The sequence below is a fragment of the Gossypium arboreum genome, chromosome 12 (assembly GCF_025698485.1).
Source record: "Gossypium arboreum isolate Shixiya-1 chromosome 12, ASM2569848v2, whole genome shotgun sequence".
Lineage (NCBI taxonomy): Eukaryota > Viridiplantae > Streptophyta > Magnoliopsida > Malvales > Malvaceae > Gossypium > Gossypium arboreum.
In genome coordinates, this window is record NC_069081.1 from 104,468,512 (window position 1) to 104,475,922 (window position 7,411).

A 7,411-nucleotide genomic window follows, 5' to 3' on the forward strand; every position below is an offset into this window, starting at 1 on the left:
TACGATGGCTCAAGTGAACAATGTCCAGGACCATTTGCGAAATTCCTAGAGGAATGCAGTATTGTCCCACCGTACACCATGCCAGGATCACCTAGTATGGATGATGTAGCTGAAAGACGAAATAAAACTCTTAAAGATATGGTAAAGAGCATGATTGCTCATTCTACCTTACCTGAGTCCCTCTAGGGAGAAGCATTAAAGACAGCAGCTTACATTCTGAACAAAGTACCCAATAAAGTAGTTGCAAAAACACCTTATGAGCTTTGGACAGGTAAAAACCCTAGTTTAAAGCACTTTCACATTTGGGGATGTCCAACTGAGGCAAGGCCTTATAGGCTACATGAAAAGAAATTGGACTCCAAAATAGTAAGCAGCTACTTTATTGGTTATTCTGAGCGATATAGGGGCTATAAATTTTATGATCCCATAAAAAGGAATATTTTTAAGACGGGAATTGTAACATTTTTTGAGGATGTTGAGTTTAGGGGGAGAAATAAGGTTAGAGACATTACTTTTGAGGAGGAATTGGATTTTAACTCAATTTCTACTATCACTTTTGACGATGTTCAGGTTCTTATACCTATCATTGATCAATAAGTGAATCCAGAACCTCTACAAGACAATGTTGAACAACTCCCCATTCAAAATGAGGTAATTATTCCAGAAGAACAAACTCAACAACCTCAAGAACAAGTGCCATTAAGGAGGTCCACAAGAGAAAGGAGAAATGCTATTCCAGATAATTATATTGTATTTCTCCAAGAATATGAGGATGATAATGGAATGATGGAAGATGATCTAATCAACTTTCATCAAGCCATGAAAAGTTCTAAGTCTCAAAAATGGATTGATGCCATGAAAGATGAGTATAAATCTATGCAAAACAATAAAGTTTGGGAACTTGTCCCATTACCTGAAGGTGCAAAACCAATTGGTTGTAAATGGATATTTAAAACCAAGAGGGATGCAAATGGTAATGTGGAGAGGTATAAGGCGCGTCTTGTAGCTAAAGGATATATTCAGAAATAAGGTATTGATTTTATAGCGACTTTCTCTCTAGTTTCATCGAAAGACTCCTTCAGAATAATCATGGCACTTGTTGCTCATTTTGATTTTGAGTTACATCAGATGGATGTTAATACTGCATTTCTTAATAGTGACATTGAAGAAACAATTTATATGGTGCAACCAGAAAATTTTAAGTCGAAACACTCAAAGAATATGTTTTGCAAATTGACGAAATCCATCTATGGACTCAAATAAGCTTCCCTTCAATGGTACCACAACTTTCATCAAATAATTGTTTTGTTTGGTTTTGAGATGAACATTGTTGATGATTGTGTGTATCACAAATTCAATGGAAGTAAGTACATATTTCTGGTTCTATATGTTGATGACATTTTGCTTGCCACTAATGATATAGGCTTATTGCACGAAACCAAGAGGTTTTTATCCAAGCATTTTGAGATGAAAGATCTTAGGGACGCCTTTTTTTTTTAGGAATTCAGATACAACGAGATCGATCTCGAGTTATTCTCGGATTATCACAAAAGAGCTATATCGATAAAGTACTTAAAAGGTTTAGCATGCAGAGTTGTAGACCAGGGGACACCCCTGTCGCTAAAAGAGACAAATTTAGTCTTATTCAATGCCCTAAAAGTGACATTGAAATTCAGGAAATGCAAAAGATTCCCTATGCATCAGCTGTTGGGAGTTTAATGTATGCTCAAGTATGTACGCGTCCTGATAAATCGTAATATATACATATTTTTACCCCATGCTTGGCATATTTATGAATGATTTCTTCTTGGTTTTAGTGGATTTGTTACTCCTAATCCTTTAATTTCATATTTTATACTCAGGAGAGCCTAGGATATCAAAAAGAGTGAGAAACGGGCCAAAAACGGATAAATTGGGCTTAAAACAATGTTTCACACGGCCTAAGCACTTCCACACGGGTAATCCACACGCCCGTGTGAGGCATACGGGCTGACCACACGCCCGTGTGTAATGGCCGTGTCGACATTATTCCAAGTCAGAATTGCACACGGTTTAAAGCATTTGCACACGGGCGTGACACACGATCGTATCCCCGTCGAGGCCAAGTCTAATTCTACTCAGAAAAGGGCACTTTTGAGTGTTCTAAAGTATTCTAAAGCATTCTAAAGGCTATATAAATACCCTAGAAGGAGGATTAAGGGGGACACACAGAGTTGGAGGCAGAAAATACTTGCGATTAGCCATAGGAATCACCTCGGAGCCAGGATCTACATCAAGACTGAAGATTTCCATCCTAGAAGTTCTTGGGTTTTCTTTATGTTTTGTTGTCTTCCAAACTTTGAGATGTTTCCCATTATTATTATGAACTAAACTCCCTAAATACCTAAGGGAGATGAAACCTAAGACGAATCTTATTACCCTTTGATTTATATGATAAATGTTTGTTCTTATTCTTAATTATGAGTTTTAATTCTTGTTTTAATATTCCAGGGTATTAACTCAGGTTTTTGATGTACTTATTTAGTGGAGCAACAGTCCCTGTTTAAGAGTAGATCATTCATAATTAAGTGGAGTTGAATGCAATCCTAGAGAGAGGATAACATAAATCTACCGGATTAGAGTCAAATCTAGTAAGGGAATCCATAGATCGAGTTAATGCAACAATAGGGGTTTTAATTAGAAAGAAATTTCAATTAATCAACCTAGAGTCAGTTATTTTTAGTCTCGAAAGGGATATTAACATAAATTAGAGATTTCTACGGAATAAGTCAAATAAATAAATCGTCTAAGTCAACAGTAATAAGTGGAGTCTAGGTGGATTCTTCCTTGGGTATTGTCTTCTCTATTGGTTTTTCCTAAAGTATTTTCCAAACTTCATCTTTGTCGTAATCTTAGTTAATTAGAAAATTAGTTTAATTTTAAAAACACCTTTTAATTTTCAGGCTAGATAGTAAAAAGAGAGTAATTACTAGTACTCTTAGTCCTCATGGATATGATATTCCGATCTCACCGTAGTTATACTATTGTTCGATAGGTGCGCTTGCCTTAAGTCGAATTTTTAGTTAGTTTCATGACCATCAAGTTTTTGGTGCCGTTGCCGGAGACTAAGATATTAGGAACGCTTAATTTTTATTACTTTAGCCATTTATTTTATTGCAATTTAATTTAATTTTAATTTTGTTTATATCACTAAATTTTCTTTTATTTACTTCTGGCAGGTTTTTATAGTTTATGACTAGAAGAAACCCGTCGGGACCTCTACTTTTTGATAGTGAGATTGAAAGCACAGCTTGCAAAAACTGCAGAGAAATAAGGCGAAGCTTACGATACATAGAGGAAGGGCAGGAGGACAATATTCAACCCACAACCGAGGAGATGGCTGATAATCATAATAATCAGTTACCTCCTGTGGCTATTGCAAACCTAGTAAATTAGAATCTTACTCCTCGTATTATGTATGATTATGCTAAACCTAGTTTAAAAACAGGAGCTGAATCGAGTATAGGTAGACCTGCTATTTTTGCAAATAATTTTGAACTAAAACCTAACATGATTCAAATGATACAACAGTTTGTTCAGTTTGATGGTTTATAGGATGAGGATCCAAACACTCATTTAGTAAACTTTCTGGAATTCTGCGACACCTTTAAGATTAATGGCATTTCTGACAATGCCATTCGCCCTCGGTTGTTTCCCTTTTCATTAAGAAATAAGGCTAAACAGTGGTTAAACTCGTTACCACGAGGGTCAATCACTACTTCGGAACAGATGATCGAAAAATTTTTACTTAAATATTTTCCGCCGGCTAAAATGACTAAACTAAGGAATGATATCTCTTCTTTTGTACAGATGGATTTAGAAACTCTTTATGATGCATGAAAGAGATACAAGGACTTATTAAGAAGGTGCCCTCACCATGGGTTACCTTTATGGTTGCAGGTTTAGACTTTTTACAACGGAGTGAACCCCTCAACAAGGCAACTGATTGACGCAGCCTCCGGTGGAACTTTGAACAATAAAACACCTGAAGAGACTTATAAATTTATTGAAGAAATGCCACTGAATAACTATCAGTGGCAAGTCATGATAACAAAGCCGACAAAAGCAGCCGACGTTTTCAACCTCGACGCGGTTACTATGCTATCTAACCAGGTAGAATTTTTAAATAAAAAGATTGACGGTTTGTATGGTTCTACTCAGGTACATCCAGTGATGAGGTGCGATTCAAATGGAGGAGGAGTACATATAGAATATCAATCCTTCAACCCTAGCACCAAGGAGGAACAAGTTCAATATATGGGTAATAATAATTTTACACCTCAAAATAACCCATATAGCAACACTTATAATACAGGTTGGAGGAACTATCCCAACTTTTCATCGGGTGGCCAAGGAAATCAAAAGCCACAACATCCCTTATGTTTTCAACAACCACCTTACCAGCAAGAAAAGAAGCCGAACCTTGAGGATATGCTAACGAAATTTATCTCGGTGTCAGAAACTCGTTTTCAGAATACCGAAACAGCACTTAAGAATCAACAAACGTCGATCCAAGGGCTCGAAACTTAGATAGGCCAGCTTGCTAAATTGATTTCTAAACGACCACAAGGTAGCTTACCGAGTAATACTGAATCTAACCCAAGGGAACAGCTTAATGCGATTACTATTCGAGATAAAGAAGGGTTAGTTGAACCTGAACTAGAACCGAGGTAATGAATTGTGGTTAGTAAAGGTAAAAGTGAGGTGGACCACAGTGAGCAAAAATCGGTAAGTAGAGAATACAAACCTCGTGTGCCATACCCCAGTGCGACAAGGAAAGACCACACGGATGAACAATTTGGTAAATTCCTTAAATTATTAAAGAAATTACATATTAACTTACCGTTTATTGAAGCTCTTCCGCAGATGCCAAACACAGTTAAATTTTTAAAGAAGCTTTTAACAAATAAGCGGAAGTTGGATGAGGCGTCGCATGTAGAGTTAAACGCAGTTTGCTCAGCCATTCTACAAAACAAGCTACCCAACAAGTTGAAAGATCCAGAGAGTTTTACGATTCCTTGTTTAATTGGTAGTTTAAACGTTAACAATGCTTTGGCTGATTTAGGGGCAAGTATTAATGTCATGCCCTATAAATTGTTTAAATAACTCTGTCTTGGGAAGCCCAAACAAACTAGAATGAGTATTCAATTGGAAGATAAAACAATCAGATTTCCTAGGGGTATTATTGAAGACGTACTTGTTAAAATTGATAAATTTATATTCCCAATTGATTTTGTTGTTCTAGATATGGAAGAGGATAATGACGTGCCGTTAATTTTGGGAAGGCCCTTTTTAACAACTGCTAGAACTATCATTGATGTTAGCACAGGGGAATTGATACTTCGTGTGGGCGATGACACGATTACTCTCCAAGCTCGTGATTTCACTAAAATATCTAGTAATCGAAATGATTGTTTAAGTTTGGTTAATTTAAATAATGTTACAACTCAAACTTCTTTGCAGGAGTCCCTTAGGAAGAATGTGATGGACCCTTATTCTAATCCATGCCATAAAAATAAGACGACTTACGAAGAACGAAGGCTTCAGATCGATGAACTAGATGAATGGCGAACATATGTCCCGGAGAAACCAAAAGCACACGAAAAATCAAAGCGACACCACGGTGAGCATAGGGATGAAACAACACAAATTAAAGCCGGAGATTGTAACACCCTTCGCCCGTATCCCTCGCCGGAATAGGGTTCGAGGTGCTACCAGATTTAAACTCATCCATTTATAAAAAACTAGGCCGTAAAATTTTTTGATCAATTTTAAACTTTTCATACACACGCATATTATCCTTTAATTGGGCTTACAATGCCCAAAACATTCATGAGGCATTATTAAATATTTACCAATATCTTAGTCTTGTATCATTTACTTACTCAACAATGAATCACAATTCAAATTCTAAATATACATGCTATAAACCACATCACAGGAGATAATAACATACAAGCATATGTATAATCAAACTACCTTAATAACAAGCCAAAGTATTTGGTTTAATCATAATATTACATACTCAACTTTACAACCCTATACATGCCATAGACTCGAAACACTAAGATTTACTTACGCCGATAGCGTAGACTCGACAATGTGATAATATCTCTGACGGCCTCCAACCCGAGCTAACCTGGCAACCCTAGGGAATATGGGAAAGAAAAGGGGAGTAAGCTTTACGCTTAGCAAGTTCATAAGAAAACAATAAGCAACTCATTAACAAGTTTTATCAATGTTTACAACATAATCACAAATTCACTACAAGTTATCTTCCTGAGCAATAGTCACTAAATTATTTATAACTGAAGCTACGAAACTCCAAATCAATTTCCGTTAATTTTAATTGAAAATAGACTCATATATCTTCCATCCAAAAAATTTTCAGAATTTTTGGTTTGGCCAATCAATACCAGATTTTTCTTAAAGTTTCCCCTGTTTCACTATTTAACTATCTGACCACTCTTCACTACAAATCAAATTTCTCATTGTACAGAATTCAAAATATGTTCTCGTTGATTTCTTTTGAAACTAGACTTATTAAGGAGTCTAAGCATATACATTTTATCTTATAACCATTTTTTTACAAATTATAATGATTTTCTAAATACAGAACAGGGGACCCCAAAGTCATTTGACTCTATCCCACGCCACTTCAAATATCTCATTATCAGAAATTTTTTTGCTTACGGTTTATTTTACAAGAAACTAGACTCATTAAGCTTTAATTACATAATTTATTCAGCTTCTAAATCAACTCTCACAATTTATGGTGATTTTCCAAAATCACGTTACTGTTTCTATCCCAAGTAGATTTATTACAAATTTACTCTTTCACACCTTCTTTGCATTCACATTATTTAAACATGTATATCACCAATCAATTTCATCACATATCTATAATTTCACTTAAGCATAATCTTAATACAATACATCATGCTCAATGATTCGCACACAACCGTTCAAATTAGCAATTATAAGATGGTTCCGCACATAGCCCACCCTTATCAATAATTTACAATGGTTTTACCCTTACTCACATATATGACATAGGCATTTTCACCTATGCTTCTCATTTCACATTCATGATTCAATTCCAATCGATCTAACATGCATAAGTATATATCACATACCTGGCCAACTTAATGTATTGAACGAATTCAATTGCCGATTTAACACAAGGTCTCATAGTCTTAGACTTTTATCAAATCACCGGCATTTAGCCTACTAGGTTTTAAACCCGAATTCATCACCGGCATGAAATCTGCTAGACTTTAAGTCTAAACTCATTCACCGGAATTTCACCTGCTAGGCTTGAAGCCCAATATCATTTCACTGGCATTATAGCCTGCTAGGCCCGAAACTTTAT

At 35.8% G+C, this 7,411-nt stretch overlaps 1 non-coding gene across 1 annotated transcript; it reads right to left on the reverse strand.

Annotated features, from left to right (window-relative positions):
- Positions 1 to 3,816: 3,816 nt before the first annotated feature.
- Positions 3,817 to 3,923, reverse strand: LOC128286020 (small nucleolar RNA R71). Its single transcript, XR_008276567.1, has one exon. It is a non-coding gene; the product is annotated as a small nucleolar RNA R71 (small nucleolar RNA).
- Positions 3,924 to 7,411: the final 3,488 nt, after the last annotated feature.